This window comes from Callithrix jacchus, chromosome 5 (assembly GCF_049354715.1).
Source record: "Callithrix jacchus isolate 240 chromosome 5, calJac240_pri, whole genome shotgun sequence".
NCBI lineage: Eukaryota > Metazoa > Chordata > Mammalia > Primates > Cebidae > Callithrix > Callithrix jacchus.
The window spans coordinates 62,795,455-62,813,645 of NC_133506.1; the positions used below are offsets into that span (position 1 = coordinate 62,795,455).

Below are 18,191 nucleotides of genomic sequence, written 5' to 3' on the forward strand. Positions count from 1 at the left end.
CCGGGAAGGCAGAGTCACCTATTACGGACACAAGAAGGAAGCCAGACAGGAGAATCCTGGGCAGAAAAGCACCATCAGTCTTAATGCTGCTGCTTTGGCCCTGGGAACTAACAACTTGGACGTCCACTCAAGAGACCTAATCTGAAAGTTGGTAATTTCAAAGACAACAGGAGGATAAATTTACAATGATGGGACGAAACCAGTGTAAAAAGGCTGAGAATACTCAAAATCAGAACGCTTCTCCCTCTAAAGATGATCACAGTTCCACATCAACAATGGAACAAGGCTTGATGGAGAACGAGCACATTCCAATAACAGAATCAGGCTTCAGGGTATGGATAATAAGAAACTTCTGTGAGTTAAAAGAACATGTTGTAGCCCAATTTAAAGAAACTAAGAACTTTGAAAAAAGGTTTGACGAAATCCTAATGAGAATAGACAACTTAGAGAGGAATATAAGTGAATTAATGGAACTGAAGAATACAATACAGGAACTCTGAGAAGTACGCACAGGTTTAAACACTCGAATTGTTCAAGCAGAAGAAAGGATATCAGAGGTCAAAGTCCAACTTAATGAAATAAAACGAGAAGACAAGATTAGAGAAAAAAGGATAAAAAGGAATGAGCAAAGTCTCCAAGAAATGTGGGACTATGTGAAAAGACCAAATTTACGTTTGATAGGTGTACCTGAATGTGACGGAGAGAATGAATCCAAGCTGGAAAATACCCTTCAGGATATTATTCAGGAAAATGTTCCTAAACTAGCAAAGCAGGTCAATATTCAACCGCAGGTAATACAGAGAACACCACAAAGATATTCCTCAAGAAGAGCAACCCCAAGGCACATAATCGTTAGATTCACCAGGGTTGAAATGAAGGAGAAAATACTAAGGGCAGCCAGAGAGAAAGGTCAGGTTACCCACAAAGGCAAGCCTATCAGACTTACAGCAGATCCCTCAGCAGAAACTCTACAAGCCAGAAGAGAGTGGGGGCCAATATTCAACATCCTCAAAGAAGAGAACCTTCAGCCCAGAATTTCATATCCAGCCAAACTAAACTTCACAGCTGAAGGAAAAATGAAATCTTTTATGGATAAGCAAGTACTCAGAGATTTTATTACCACCAGGCCTGCTTTACAAGAGCTTCTGAAAGAAGCATTACACACCGAAAGAAACAACCAGTATCAGCCCTTCTAAAAATATACCAAAAAGTAAAGAGCACTAACATAAAGAATTTACATCAACGAATGGATAAAACAGCCAGTTAACATCAAATGGCAGTAACCCTAAATTTAAATTGACTAAATCCCCCAATCAAAAGACACAGCCAAAACCCAACGGCGTGTTACATCCAGACCCATTTCACATGCAAGGATACACAAAGACTCAAAACAAAGGGATGGAGAAAGATTTACCAGCCAAATGGAGAGCAAAAATAAATAAATAAATAAATAAAAAGCAGGAGTTGCAATTCTTGCATCTGATAAAATAGATTTCAAAGCAACAAAGATATAGCGGTAAAAGGATCAATGCAACAACAAGAGCTAACGATCCTAACACCCAGCTACACAGAGACTTAGATTCAATGAGACAGAAAATTAATAAGGATATCAAGGACTCGAAGTCAGATCTGGAACAAGTAAACTTAATAAATATTTATAGAGCTCTCCACTTCAAATACACAAAATATACATTCTTGTCAATGCCACATCATAACTACTCATAGGTTTAAATGAAACATTGATTGGCCATTATTAATACCCATTTTTTTCAGAATAAAGCAATATTCACTCTCCCTCTTTCTCTTCCTCTTTCTTCCTCTCCTTTACTCATTTTTTTCTTTCCTTCTCTCAAAAAAAGAAAAAAAAAAAAGAAATCAACTTGTAAACCTCTAGATCCAGGTCAGCAATGTCTCTCTCATTGTTTGATTTCCTTCCTTCCCTTCCCTCCCTCCCTCCCTTCCTCCCTTCCTTCCTTCCTTCATCCCTTCCTTTCTCCCTCCCTTCCTCCTTTCCTCCTTTTCTGCCTTCCTCCCTCCCTTCCTCCCCCCTCCCTTCCCCCCCCAAAAAAGAAATAACACTGTAAGGAAATTTAAAAGAAAAAACATTTAGAGGATTATGCTTGTTCTCAGCAGTGCATAAGGGAAAAAATTGACTTTTTTCCATATTATGATTTTTAATAGAAAAGCACTCATTTAACAGATGTGGGGAAACTAGATATTGATGCCTTTTGAATGGGGACAGGGGGTTTATCTGGTTTTATGACCAGGAATAGTACTATTATATTTGCTTTTAAATAGGCTTGATGTGGCAATACCATCTTTGAGATGCATTTGAGGATTTTAATTTATGAAAGCATAACATATGCAATTATATTTATTGAATACTTAGATGCAGTATGGATATTTAAATTGTTAAAACTTTATGAAAACTTTGAAAAGGTTGTTCAGGTTTATAAATAGCTTTAGTGACGCCTCCCCTCTTTAAACACCTGTCACACCATATGAATGTGATGAGATCAGACTCCCTAATACTCTTTTCTAGTTCATTTTGACAATGTTTACTTTTTAGAATAAAACAGTAGCTAAATTAAAGTAATATCTAGTTCTTACTGATTGAGACAGAGTGGAAAGAAAGACATCATTGTACATCACTGTCATTCCAAAGGTACTGTGGAACAACGGATGGAAGAAGAACTTACCTATCATTATCACACTTACAAATGAGCATTTCTCAGAATTTCATCCTAGGCAAGTTTCACTCAACATCAGACCAAGCAATTCTGACTATAAATAGTTTTCTGACTATTAGCCTAGTTTTCCTCACAGTCAGCACAAGCACAGGAAGATACTTCAAAACCGAAAAAACCAAGGTGCATCATTATATTCATTTAATTCAAATATCAAATAGTTTACACAGGGCCAGCTTAGAAATAGATATTAAATCCAGATCTACTGCAGCCAAAGCTTGCTTATACAGTATGAATGAATATGATAGAGTTGCCTGTTAAAAGGCAATGTAATATAAATGCAGCTAAAACCCTACAGTGGGGAATGAGGAATTTCAAACATACATTTGATTATAGCCACCAAAAAAATATATAAAGTAAAAATAAAGGCATTTGGCTGCTCCAAGATGTAATACCAGTCAGTCAGCACCTGTGATTCTTTTACTTATATTTTTTGTTTGTTTTTTTTTTAAACAAATTTTAGCCCAATTTTTTTGAGTCATTATCTCTCTGCAGCAGCAGCAGAGGAAGGGCATGTACCTCTCTAACCAATGACCTGGTGTCCTTACATCTACCCCAAGAGCAGGGATATTAGCTGTGTCCAAAGGCAAGAAATCATTGAAAACCACTTTTGTCTCCTTTGGGAGAATGACATATCTTTAGTATTTACATAGCTTATTCTTCTATATCTACATATGCAAAGCTTTCCTTAACAGTATAGGCTACATGTGCATAGTGGGAGGAGATCAGACCTTTACAAGTGAAGGAAAGCAACTTCAGAAATGAATTATTTTCTTTGCTTTATTATTTTTACCAAGACAGAGAAGTATTGTATTGAGAGAGAATCTATTTTCGTGTGCCTAAATTACATTTAAGTCATTTCACTCTGTACTATATTTTCAGGAATTGTAGAATGTGTTATTCATTCACTTAAAGGTAGAAATAACCTAAAACTGCAGAAGGATCTGAAAGATCTAAACGTGGTGTGCTTAGAAACTGCAGATTTTAGATCTAATGTTTACTGCATTAATAAACGATATAAAGTGTTGAAAAGAAAAAAAAAAGACTGATCCCGTCCTCAAATATTACTATAAAAATTTGAGATCAAAATATTAGCACGTAGGATTCAATAATAAATTAAAAGAACAGTATGTACATAACAACTTAGTAAATTTATGCCACCTAAGAGTGGATGAATATTAGGAAATTTTGGAATATAATCTATCACACCATTAATAGGCCAAAGAAGAAAAACTGTACAGTTATCTCTAGAGATACAGAACGTACATTTGACACAGTTAACAATCTTTCTGATTTAACAACAAACTCTTGATAGATTGTACATGTGCAGAGACTTCTTTAATGATGTATGTGTCACAAATGAAAGCCAGCAATTCCCATTCAAGTCAAAGACGATTCAAGTTTGCCTACTATCACTACTGTCATCTAAAATTTTTTATAGATATTAACCAAGGCAATAAGAGAGATATAGAAGTACATAAATGTTGGAAATTAAGGAACAAAATGATGATTGTAATCAGATAATAGCATTGTGTGCTTTGAATTTCCTGAAAATTGTATCTTAGAATTTCCTGAAATTCTATTAGAGACAGTAAGAGTTCTATATGTGGTGAGTTGTAGACTAATATATCAATAGCTTTCTTACCAGTGACTAATTAGAAAAAAATAATAATGTAAGAAACAATTGTATTTATAAAAGAATACAAGGGCAAAATATTTAGAAATAAATAGTGTATGAATCTATATAAAAATATCTTAAAACTCTTTTCATGGAGAAATCTATGTCCTTCAAAGAAGGCACAAATAAGTGGAAGCATGTATATGATTCTTAGATAGGAAGACTAAATATAATGAAGATTAAACTTAATTAGTACAACATATAAAATGTCATAAGGATGTCAATTCTATGAATTCATTTTCATCTTGATTATATCAGTGGGAATTGGGGAGTGGAAAGACGAATAAAATAACTGAATTTTATTTAAAACCCGTTATTCTCAAAGGGGGATGATTTTCCCCTCCAGCTCCAACCAGGAAACAATTGGCAGTGTCTGGAGAATTTTTTTTTTTCTTTTCTTTTTGGCTGTCATGACCCGGGGCTGCTACTGCCATCTAGTGGGTAGAAGCCAGAGATACCAAACATCCGAGGATGCGCAGGACCGTCCGCAGCAGAGAAATGTCCTGCCCAAATATGCCAATAGTACTGCTGCGGAGAAACCCTGACCTAGCAGAATAAATATTCTAGAGTAACCAGGAAAATTCTGAAAATAGTAATCAGGTATTAACCTTAGGCATCCTTGAAATGAAGAAGCGATAGGCAGCTCAGTGGAACGGTGGAGAAAGTGCAGAATACACTGGAAGGTTTAGTACAGGGGAAAGGCGGCATGCCATATCACAATGGCTAATTCACTGAACAACGTGACTGAGTAAGCATTTAGGAAAGAATAAAGCTGGATTCCTATTCCATTCCTCCCATCAAAAATAAATTCTAAGAGGATTAAAGATTTAAATATTAAAAAATGAAACTGCAAAAGTGCAAAGAGAAAACATCAGAGAATTAATTTGTAGTTTGGGCCTGGGAAGAGCCTTTCTACAGAAGCTTAAAGGAAAAGATGAAAAATGTACTCATATAAATAAAAGAAACTTCTTTGCAAAAAGAGGAAGTTATTTGCAATACATGTAACAAAGGGCTTATTTATAAAGAGTTTATACAAATCGATAAGAAAAAGAAAAATAGGCCAGGTGCAGTGGCTCATGCCTATAATCCCAGCAATTTGGGAGGCTGAAGTGGGAGGATTTCTTGAGCCCAGGAGTTCAAGATTAGCCTGGGCAATATAGTGAGACCTCATCTCTATAAAAATAATAAATAAATAAAAATTAGCTGGGTGCATGACTGTAGTCCCAGCTACTTGAGAGGCTGAGGTGGAAGGACTGTTGGAGCCTGGGAGTTTGAGGCTGCCATGAGCTATGAACACACCACTCCACTCTACCCTGGGTGACAGAGTGAGACCCTGTCTCAAAAAAAAATTAAATTAATAAAAGAAAAGGAAAATAGCATAATAGAAAAATGTATAGCTCCCATGAAAAAATACAGATACCCAGTGGAAGGATACTAAGCCTTACCTATAGTTCAAGAAACGTAAAGCAAGGCTGAGTGCGGTAACCCACGGCTATAATCTTAGCACTTTGGGAGGCTCACGTAGGCAGACTGCTTGAGCCCAGGAGTTCAAGAGTAACCCGGGCAACATAGTGAAACTCTATCTGTACAAAAAAAAAAAAATACAAAAATTAGCTGAGCATGGAAGTGTGCACCTGTGGTCCCCAGCTACTTGGGAGATAGAGGTGGGAGGATCACTTGAACCTGGGGAGCGAAGGTTGCAGTGAGCTAAGATTGTGCCGCTGCATTCCAGCCTGGGCAACAGTGAGACCCTGTCTCACAAAAAAAAAAAAAAAAAAAAAAAAGTAAAGCAAAGTTAGGTATATAATTTTCCCTAATAGCAAAAATTAAAACAGTTTATGATTTCTGGTGTCATTAAGGGTATAAGGAGCCACATACGGTTGATGCACAAGGACAATTTGGTAATATCTGTCTAAATCTTAATATAACCTTTGACGAGGCATTTCTACTGTTTAGCACTTAACATTACTGATATTCTTGGAAAAGAATGCCAACACGTATGACCAAGTTCAGTTGCAGGATTCTTTATAATAGTATAATATGGGAAACAACCTGAGTATGTGTTCATACAGGGCTAGTTGAACAATGTGATTTTGGTGCAGTAGAACAGTATACAGGCATGAAAATGAGTACAGTAGATTTGTGTGTACTTGATAGGGAAAGATCTCCAAGATACATTACTAAGTGGGGAAGATAACATGGTGCATATGGTATAATCTTAATTTGGTTTTGGTTTTCAAAGTATATGTTAATTTGATTATTAAAATCAATTTTTTTCCCTGGAAGAATGTCAGAATGATTCTCTTCGAGGAGTGTTACCAGAATTGAAAGTGGCAGAGGAAGAATTTTTCATTTTAGATTTTCCTGTGCTGTTTGAACAGTTTAAACATATGCATACATTGCTATAAAAAACTAAAAACAAGGTAAATACAATATAAATTTAGACAATATAAATATAAACACATAATCCTTCCTCTTCTACTTGTCTTCCCTGTTGTTCCTTAGCCATTTGTTGGTGGGTTTTCTTTTTGTTGTTTGCTTACAGCGTCTGCTCCTTAGCACAGGATTCTGAGAAAATACCTTGGTTTCATATTGGCTCCTAAAGTAGACAAATTCCCATGTCCCAAGGGGCATTAGTATCCTTTATTTGTCAAAGAAAGGAAATAACTACATATCTAATACACAGTGATGTTGGGAAAATGGTCTGTGAATATGTTATAGACTGTAATGAAATGAAAGTGGCAGTTACTATTCTCCTACTTATACAAATTGTCAATTACTTCATTTAAGTGAAATTAAATTATTTGACTTAATAGGGTTGAATCTGAAAATTACATTTTGTTTCTGCAGCTTTTATTTTTAAATGTCAGTGGTACTCAACATTTTGGTAGCACTTTTGGACAGCTGACACTTTTGTATGTTGTCATGATGTCCCCAGACTGCCTCATTTGGAATGGGTGGCTTCCAGTCTATTAGGACCGACCATTAGGAGCAGTGGCATCCAGCGCCTCTCTGTTGTAGGTGCTACCACCTCTGTAGTTGTATAGCATTGTTTCAGTCATCATTTCAATATCTGATTGCATTTTGTCTATTTTACATGTGTGAAAACCAGGAAAGTGAAAGTGCTGGTTGGGACTGCAGCAATCAGTTGTCCAGGTTGAGCATCCCAAATCCAAAAATTCAAAATCCCAAATGCTCCAAAATCTGAAATGTTTTGAGCACTGACATAACGCTCAAAGGAAATGCTCACTGGAGCATTTTGGATTTTGGATTTTGGGATTAGGGATGCTCAACTGGTAAGTATAATGCAAATATTCCAAAATAAAAAATCAGAAATCCAGAACACTTATGGTTCTGAGCATTTTGGATAAGGGATACTCACCTTGTATTAATAAGTGTGGGTTTCAAAGTCTCAATTCTGTTGGGTGTGGTGGCTCATGCCTATACTCCTGGGACTTTGGGAGGCTGAGGCAGATAGATCACCTGAGGTCATTTGGGACCATCCTGGCCAACATGGCAAAACCCCTTCTCTACTAAAAATAGAAAAAAATTAGCCGGGCGTGGTAGCAGGTGCCTGTAATCCCTGCTACTTGAGAGGCTGAGGCACGAGAATCACTTGAACCTGGGAGGCAGAGGCTGCAGTGAGCCAAGACCACACCACTACACTCCAGCCTGGGTGACAGAGTGAGACTCTGTCAAAAAATAACAACAGGTCTTCGGCAAAGCCTGAGTCCTGTCGTCTCACTCTCCTCCCCGGGCAGCATGAGCTTCACCACTCGGTCCATCTTCTCCACCAACTACCGGTCCGTGGGCTCCATCCGGGTGCCCGGCTACAGCGCCCAGCCAGTCAGCAGCGCGGCCATCGTCTCTGCAGGTGCTGGGGGCTCTGCTTCCCATATCTCCATGTTGCACTCCACCAGCTTGCGGAGCAGCATGGGGGTCGGGAGCCTGGCCGCGGGGATGGCTGGGGGTCTGGCAGGAATGGGAGGCATCCAGAACGAGAAGGAGACCATGCGAAGCCTGAACGACTGCCTGGCCTCCTACCTGGACAGAGTGAGGAGCCTGGAGACAAGAGAACTGGAAGCTGGAGAGCAAAATCCGGGAGCACCTGGAGAAGAAGGGACACCAAGTCAGAGACTGAGGCCATTACTTCAAGACCATCGAGGACCTGAGGGCTCAGATCTTGGCAAATACTGTGGACAATGCCCACATCGTTCTGCAGATTGACAATGCTCGTCTTGCTGCTGATGACTTTAGAGTCAACTATGAGACAGAGCTGGCCATGCGCCAGTCTGTGGAGAGCAACATCAATGGGCTCCGCAAGGTCATCGATGATACCAGTGTCACTTGGCTGCAGCTGGAGACAGAGGTCGAGGCTCTCAAGGAGGAGCTGCTCTTCATGAAGAACCATGAAGAGGAAGTAAAAGGCCTACAAGCCCAGATTGCCAGCTCTGGGTTGACCGTGGAGGTAGATGCCCCCAAATCTCAGGACCTCGCCAAGATTATGGCAGACATCCGGGCGCAATATGATGAGCTGGCTCGGAAGTACTGAGAGGAGCTGGACAAGTACTAGACTCAGCTGATTGAGGAGAGCACCATAGTGGTCACTATACAGTCCACTGAGGTTGAAGCTGCTGAGATGACACTCACAGAGCTAGATGTACAGTCTAGTCTTTGGAGATCGACCTGGACTCCATGAGAAATACAAAGATCAGCTTGGAGAACAGCCTGAGGGAGATGGAGGCCCGGTACGTCCTGCAGATGGAGCAGCTCAACGGGATCCTTCTGCACCTGGAGTCAGAGCTGGCACAGACCCGGGCAGAGGGACAGCGCCAGGCCCAGGAGTACGAGGCTCTGCTGAACACCAAGGTCAAACTGGAGCTACCGCCACCTGCTGGAAGATGGCGAGGACTTCAGTCTTAGTGATGCCCTGGACAGCAGCAACTCCATGCAAATCATCCAAAAAACCACCACCTGCTGGATAGTGGATGGCAAAGTGGTGTCTGAGACCAACGACACCAAAGTTCTGAGACATTAGGCCAGCAGAAGCAGGGGACCCTTTGGGGAGTAGGAGGCCAATAAAAAGTTCAGAGGTCATTCAATGTTAAAAAAATAAATAAATAACAACAACAAACCAAAAAAAAAAAAAAAACCCACCAAAACACTCCATACAGTGGAAATTATGAGACAGATGGAAATTATTTAGCATGTTGGTAATAGCATCTCCCATTAGATGCTCACTGGACTTAAAGCAATTTTCTATAGGCTCAGCTGTGAAGAAAAAGAATAAAATTAAAGGAAATTGGGGGAATTCTGGCAACATATAGTTTATTTCCTCTGAAAGGAAATGTGTGATTATTATATATATAGACTTGTAGAGGGTAGAATTCTTTTTATGACATCCAAGACTTAGTTTTTGTACTTTTGACTAGGGGTCAAATTTTCTAAGATGCATAGCATGGTATTATCTGTATTTTCTTTCAATTGTATTAATTTTGAGAAAGATTTTTGTTGTGAAATTTTAACACAGTATTGTGATTTTGAACTTACAAGAATGAAACCTATAGTCAACCTGTATTTTATTGCACCCTTTCCAGGGAGCCGATCTGTCCTCAGGGAGAACCCCTGAAATCTCCTCCAGGAGAAAATATGTCATCTTTTGGTCATAATAAGTGTATTATTGCCTCAGCCTTGCCTAGGGCACCAACTTGCCATTTATCATGGGTGGTATTGGAACTGCTTGAATGGGGAGACATGAGCTTCTTCATTCTTTTCAAGACTATACCTAGTTTCTGGTTTCCAGGCTTTATGCTGTTCTCTGGGGCTGTGCCAAAGTTCGCTCCAACAATAGCAAGAACACAGCAAAAATCACGAAAGGGACTACTATTTTCAAGCCCTGCCACCTGCCTGCCACTGTGCTGGCTTCTCTGAGCTGCTGTCTCTCTTTATACTCATAAGAGATGTAGGAAGAGCATGGTATTTCTCCCAAACCAGGAACCTTGGCTTCAGAAAAAGTCATCTCCCATGCCCACCCCAGGTTTCCATATGGAGCATCCACTTTTCCTAATTGGTTTTCTTTCATTGATATTATTCACATACCTGAATTCTGAATTCCAAAAAATAATTCTGGATTCTTTTTTTCATTTGTTTTTCCTAGAGACAGAGTTTTGCTCTGTTGTCCAGGCTGGAGTGCAGTGGTGCAATCATAACTCATTGCTGCCTCCATACTCCTGCCCCAGCTCTTGAGTAGCTGGGACTACAGGTGCATACCACTGGGGTCTTGCCATGTTGCCTAGGCTGGTCTTGAATTCCTGGATTCCTGTCTTGGCCTCCCAAAGTGCTGGGATTACAGGCTTCACACCTGGCCTGGATTCCAGTTCTTATTCTTCTTTTTCTCCCTGCGGTGTCCTTCGTGTATATCTCATGTTACACAGTGGTGTAGCTTTTAGAGAATGAGGAGGTTCCGTGTGTGCAGGTGGTAGTCCTCCCTGCCTGCCCCAGGGTCAAGTGAAAGGTTGGGGAACCCCCAGAAGGCGGTGAAGGAATCCAGCCACTAGGTGGCAGCCTTGTCAAAAGCACCCATCTGCTCCTTGGCTCCTTGTTCCAGTTCTGACTGTGTCTGACTTTAGAAACAGTCCTATTTATTCATTAATTCAACAAATATCTTTGAGAGGCTACCATGTGCCTGGCCCTGTTCTAGGCAAAAGGGCTACGTGAGTGAGCAGGACAAACTTGCCTTCATAAAGCTACATGAGCAAGATATGGGACAGATGAGAAAGCCAGGTGGACGGCTGGAGAGGTGGACATTCCAGGAAGAGATGACAGCTGGCCCGTGTCCCTCATGTCCAGGAAGTGGTAGGAAGGTCAGTGGGGCCACAGCAGAGTGAACAAGCGGTTGGGGAAGAGGGCAGAAATATGGGGGAGCTTGTGAGTCACTGTCAGGACTTTAGATTTTTTACTCTGACTCCACTGGGGAACTTTCGCAAGGTTTTGCACAGAGCAGTGATATGACCCAATCGCATTTTAAAAGGACTGCTTTGGCTGCTTTTTCAGAGTGGACAGATGGAGTGAGCAGAACAGATTGGAGGCTGGGGCTGTGGTCTAGGAAAGAAGTGACCTGGGTTGGGCTGGCAGCTGTGGCACCAGGGAACAGCAGCTGTGTCTGGATGTATTCTGAAGGGGAAAGCCAGCTGGCTGTCAGCTTTCCTAGTTTTGGAATTGTGGAAAAATACACATAATCATTTTTAAGCCTACAGTTCAGTGGCATTAAGTTCATTCACATTGTACAACCATCGCCAACTTCTATTTCCAGAACTGTTTCGTTTTCCCATCGTGAAACTCTGTCCCCATTAAACATTTACTTCCCATTTCTCTTCTTTGTCTCTGTGAATCTTGACTGCTCTAGGCCCCTAATGGGAGTGGCATCATACAGTGTTTTTCCTTTTGCAACTGGTTGATTTCACTCAACATAATATCTTCAAGGTTTATCCATGCTGTGTCAGAATTTCCTTCCTTTTTGAGACTGAATAATATTTCCTTGTATGACTATACTATATTTTCTTTATCCCTTCATCTGTTGAAGGATGCTTGGCCTATGCTTTCCTTTGGCTATTGTGAATAATGCTGCTCAGTACACAGGTGTACAAATATCTTCTTGAGACACTGCTTTTACTTTTAGGGGGTATATACCCAGAAGTAGAATTGCTGGATTCTCCTGATAGATTGTAAAGTTGGTGTAGGGTAAGATTTCTGCTCATGTTAGTAGTGGGATGAGTGAAATGAGATCTGATGGGCCCCCATGGAATGAGGAGTGAACACGGATCTCTTCTGGAGATAGCAGTTGGCTAGAAGGAGGTTCACATAGCCACATTTAACACATTTTAAAAAACATGAGACACGGACATGCCCATTTAGATGTTTCCTTATATAACACATGTGGAATCCAAAGGAATGTCACTATTTTAAACTGATATCAATGTTCTCTTAAAAGTTAAAAAACAAGGCAAAATAAATGTGAAAGGCTAGCTTTACTGTGGCCAAACTCTGCTTTAATGGTTTCAGAATCTCAGACCTCTCACGAGGGTGATGAGTAAGGACGAGCAGTCGTGATTGGCTCACTGCCAAGAAGCTATCTGTGTCCTTGCTGGTACCTGGATCCTTGCATTCCCAGTTACCTGCATCACACCCAGGTAATGCCTGAGGCTCCAACCTGAGACACCTGTCCTCTCTGACACAGGAGGGAATAACTCTGGTCTCCTATCAGGGAAACTCCTCTAACATAGAAAACAAGTATTCTTACCCCCATCTGACATGTGAAGAAGCCAAGGCTCCAGAAGGTTAGGTAGTGTTCCCAAATTCAAACCTAGGGTCTGACTCCAGAGTTCTTTGTTCTGCTACTCTGTTTTTCTCTAGTAGGGAAACTCATTTTCTTCCCCCATCATCTTTATGTGTTATAGAATTACTAGTACTGGTGACTAGCATTCTTTGCTCACTATGTGCTAACCACTGTTCTCAGTATGCAATGAATATAGTCTTCTTTAGTCTTTACTACAACCCTGTTATCATTCCCATTTTATAGATCAGGAGACTGAGGCATGAAGAGATTGAGCAGACTGTCCAAGTCCATACGAGACAAATATTGGGACCAGGACTTGCAGCTTAGGAAACAGAGGCTGAGAGAAAACCATGGATGGGTTGGCTTGTTGAGAGGAGAGTAGAGGAAGGGAATGTTGGAAGTCTTGGAATTGAGAGGCTGGAAGGTGGGTAGGTCAGTTTTTCTTGGATGCCACAGGAGGAGGAGCACCATGAACCAGGGACATTAGGGAATGGGGAGATAGGGGTCGGGGTCTGAAGGTGGCAATAGGGAGGGGAAGATGATGCCAGGTCTTGCTGCATGAACTGTGGAGATGGAGGGTGTATGCTTACAGTGGGGAGGGGAACAGGCAGTGGGGAAGCAAGTCATGAATATGAGATACAGCGAGACCTTCAGTTTGGGAAATGTGAGAAAGGGAACAGGCTGGCTTGGAAAGGCAGTGTTGAGATTCATCCAGCCATGGAAGTGAGGGGACATTCAGAGAGCTCAGCCTATGGGAAGTGTTGATTTCACTGTGAGTTCTGAAGGGCCCTGAAGAAGTGTTGGGGACTCCAGGAAGGGGCCTGGGGCAGGTGTGGTTGAGTCTGTTTGGAGATAAGAACCTGCAAAATCACAGAGTGCCAGGAATGCGTTTGTTCTTGTTTTCAAAATTTTAGACATGTCATTTATCAACGAGTATAGTTTATGATTTAAAAAAAATTCAGATTTGGCACAGATGCTCCTCTGGTTACTTCATTGGTTACTTCCAGATAAACCCATCATAGGCTGAAAATATGCTAAGTTGAAAATACACTTAATGCACCTAACCTTCCAAACATCATCGCTGGGCCAGCCTGCCTTAAACATACTCAGAACACTCACATTAGCCTACAATTGGGCAAAATCATCTAACACAGAGCCTATTTTATAATAAAGAATTGAATATCTTATGTAATTTATTGTATTAGGTTAGTGCAAAAAAGTAATTGCGATTTTTGCCATTTTAAAAATTGTAATTACTTTTGCACTAACCTAATTTACTGAAAGTGAAAAACGGAATGGTTGGGCACTTGAAGTATAGCTTCTACTAAATGTGTGTCACTTCTGCATCACCTTAAAGTCAAAAAGGGTAAGTCACACCGTCATAAGTTTGGAACTGTCTGTAGTTTCATTTTCTTCTAGTTTATTCTACATTTAGTTCATTTTCACATTGTAGTGAGAACACTTAACATGAGATCTACTCTCTGAACACATTTTTAAGTGTGTAATTCAGGGGCAATGCTGCATAGCAGGTCCCTCAAGCTTACACATCTGTACCCACTGAACAACTCCCTGTTCCCATGTCCGCAGCCCCCCGTTCCCCTGTCCACAGCCCCGTTTCCCTTTCCACAGCCCCCATCCCCTGTCCACAGCCTCCCCAAATCCCCTGTCTGTCCCCTCCATTCCCCTGTCAGCAGCTACCACTCTACTTAATCATACAGTATCCTTTTGTGACTGGCTTATTTTCCTTAGCGTAGTATCCTTCAGATTCATCCACGTTGGGGCATGTGTCAGAATTTCCTTCCTTTTTAAAGCTGAATAATGTTCCATTGTCTGGATAGCCACACTTTGTTTAGCCATCATATGTGGATGGACCAGGAGTGGCTTTCAGTTTCTGGTGGTGGTGTGGCTCTGATTTAGTCAGGGCTTTAGAGTGGGGCCAAGGGTTTTCTGTGGCTTTTCTGTGTTGGCACAAGGTGCAGTGCTGGTTTGGGGATGGCAGCTTTCCTGAGTCCTCCCTGGGTGCCTGTGGTACACACAGCCAGGAGCTCTCTCTGCACCTCCCCAACAATACTGACATCTTTGCCAGTTCTTTTCATCCAGAACCCAGTAGCCTCTTCAGTTCTCCATGTCCTCTCTTCATTTTTTGGCTTTTCCCCTAAAGTTTGCTTATTTCCTTCCTCCCTTCTTCCCCTCTCTCCTCCCCTCCCTTCCTTTTTGTTGAGTTTATACCTTTGATCATGCCTTCCCTTCCTCCTTCCCTCCCTGCCCTCCCTCCCTCCTTCCTTCCTCTCTCCCTTCCTTCCTTCCTTCCTTCCTTCCTTCCTTCCCTCCCTCCCTCCCTTCCTCCCTCCCTCCCTCCCTCCTTCCTTCCTTCCTTCCTTCCTTCCTTCCTTCTTTCCTTCCTTCCTTCCTTCCTTTTTTCCTTCCTTCATTTTTGTTGAGTTTATACCTTCATTTATACTTTTATTCCTATCGTGAATGGGGTTCTTTATTCATTATACCTTTTTCTTTTTTAAAATGAAATATAGATTATTTCACAACTTTGAATGTCATCTTTACTCAGGAACCAGGCTAATCTTCTCTGTATCATTCTAATTTGGGTATTAGCACTGTCATTGACTGTATTTTTAAATTAGACACTTTAAAAATATTTTGGAACTGGCTCGCTCCCTTACCATCCTCTCTTCTTAGCACTAACGGTTTTCAGCTGATTCTGGGGTGTCTTCCAAGCTGACAGTCATATCAGCTGCAGGTAACGATGCCTTTTGTCTCCTCCTTTCCAGTAGTTCTTGCTATTTTGTGTGTGTGACCCCAGTTGTGTTAATTACTGATGACATCCTTGACTTGCTCTCACTTTACTGTGGGTGATTTTGGTGTTTTGTCATTAAATATGATGCAGAAAGTTGGCTTGGGCATTATTTTACATGTTAAGTCCTCTCTTCCTATATTTCTTTGAGTTATTAGGATTTGGTGATGGGTTTTATTAAATGCCTTCTAGGCATTCTGTTATTACTTTGATTATTGCTTCTCTTTTTACCCTGGGGTCTCCTCCAGGAAAGTAAAGTATGTGTGTATTTGGTCTCCTGAGTATTTCTTCTGTGTCATATTTTCTCTGATTCTTGTGATCATTTTCATTCATGCTCTGATTTTAAAAAGTTTATCATCTAATATGCTTTGCTCTGTATGTTTCTTTTCTTCAACTATTGTGTTTTTAATCTTTAGTCTAACTTATCTGACTTCAAATTATTTCTTCTTCATGCCTTCTTGCTCAACTTTCATAGGTATAAAATCTTGAATTTCAATGAGAATGCAAATTGGAGATTTTTCTGAAATCTCCATTTCTACCAGTAACTTTGTTTCATAGGTGCCTATTTACTTGGAATCTTCAGATGGTCCCCCTTTTATGATCTGCCAGAGCTTTCCAGATAATTCTAGAGAGTCTTCTGTGATTACCTATTTTTATAGAAGGAAGCTTGTGTTTGTCCAAGTCAGAAATTGAAAGGGATACTACTGGAGAACGTGTGGTTATCAGGTCATCTCTCTCTGTCTGTCTGTCTGTCTCTCTCTCTCTTTCTCTTTTTTTGATAGGCTCTCACTCTTTTGCCCAGGCTGGAGTGCAGTGACGTGATCATAGCTTACTGAATCTGCAGCCTCCCAAAGTGATGAAATTATAGGCATAAGCCATAGCACCCAGCCAGGTCATATCATTTATGCTCAGTTGAAGGAAGAAGAAAAATTTTTGCATCATCTGGGGTGAAAGTAAGGAAGGCACTAAAGCATAAAGTGCAATTTTGCCATTTTTTTTCTTTTCTTTTCTTTTGTGTATTTTGTTTTTATTGTTCTCATTGTTACTTTAGTGCCTGCTGGAAGGTGGCCTTGTCCTCCCCTTCTGCTTGCAGGATGGTCCCTGTTCTTATCATCTGGCCATGGCTGTTTCCCTTGTGTGGCCTTCTGTGCATGCAGGCAAGGAGAAGGAAGCACTAGCAGGCTTTTTGAAGCTGCTCATATCAGAGGCCTCAACCTAGCAGTCCAGTTACGCTTTTAAATGATGATTATTCTGTAATGTCCCCCTTTAATATTCTAAAATGAAATTCACCAGTCCATATATATTACTAAAAAAATCAACATAATGCCCTACCTATAATGTAGAGAAGAAATAAAAGGCAAATAGTTTCTAATAAAGTGACATCTCAGTGTGTAGATTCTGGAGCCTGATTCCACTAGAAGATCATTAGATGCTTGTGCATTAGTGGAGATTGCTGTATGTAAGCATGAGTGCTACAAATGAGACTGACTCACAGGTGCAGTGTTGAGAATTCAAATACCAGGCAGTGTTGACATCAGTGACTTTGAAATGCTGACAGCTCAGGCTAAACATTTTGAATAAAGCAAAGTACTGTCTTTCCTTAAGTTACATGTTAGTTGCATTCCTAGAATATCAGTGTATAATAGCAATGCTGTGTAAAACTGTTTTGTGTTTCTCTGTAAAACAGAGTTAGATTCTGGATGTAGGTTTTATAAACTATGTTCTCCCCTTCACGAGTGCTGTCAGATCACAAGGAGAGAAGGCAGAGGCAGGAAGTAGGCATGGCCGTCATATTTGCAAGGCTTGAGGCAAGAGTGTAGCGGGGGCCGTCTGTTTATTCACAATGTTCTGATATAATTAAATATTCTAGTAAAGGAGATCAAGTGTCAGGGATTTCAGATGACCTGGTAGGCTATACATTTAATTACAATAATTTTCTTACTCATTTTCATTTTTTCTGAGTAATGGGTGAATTTTATTTTTTCTTCTTAAGTTCCCCCAGTTCTACTTTAGTATTTTCTCATTTTTATGACTTTGCAATTTGCAATTCTTCTCGAAGATTAAAAATAAAGTAATGATATTCAAATATAATTTTAAAATAATTTTTCTTCAAAATATAAATTAAAGTCAGTAAAAAGTGTGAGATATATTTCATGTTTTTTAATTTTTTATTTTGAGAGACAGTGTCACACTCTGTCGTGCAGGCTGGAGTGTAATGGTGTGATCATGGCTCACTGCAGCCTCAAACTCCTGGCCTCAAATGATTCTCCTGCCTCAGCCTCCAGAGTTGCTAGGACTACAGGCATGTGCCACCATGGCTGGTTAATTTTTAAAAAACGTTTGTAGAGACAGGTACTCATTATGTTGCCTAGGGTGGTCTTGAACTCCTGGGCTGAAGCCTTCCTCCCATCCTGGCCTCCCAAAGTGCTGGGATTACAGGCATGAGCTACCATGCCTGTCCTGGTTTTTTTTTTTTTTTTAATTTTTTATTGCATTTTAGGTTTTGGGGTACATGAGCAGAACATGCAAGACAGTTGTGTAGGTACACACATGGCAGTGTGTTTTGCTTCCTTTCTCCCCTTCACCCACATTTGGCATTTCTCCCCAGGCTATCCCTCCCCACCT

At 40.6% G+C, this 18,191-nt stretch overlaps 1 protein-coding gene and 1 non-coding gene across 29 annotated transcripts in view; one reads left to right on the plus strand and one right to left on the minus strand.

Annotated features, from left to right (window-relative positions):
- The window catches only part of SPECC1 (sperm antigen with calponin homology and coiled-coil domains 1), a 498,473-nt gene that overhangs the window by 141,781 nt on the left and 338,501 nt on the right, over nt 1-18,191 (plus strand). The gene's annotated exons all lie outside the window — the stretch shown is intronic.
- LOC118154280 (U6 spliceosomal RNA) lies at nt 15,279-15,383 on the minus strand. Its single transcript, XR_004744160.1, has one exon. It is a non-coding gene; the product is annotated as a U6 spliceosomal RNA (small nuclear RNA).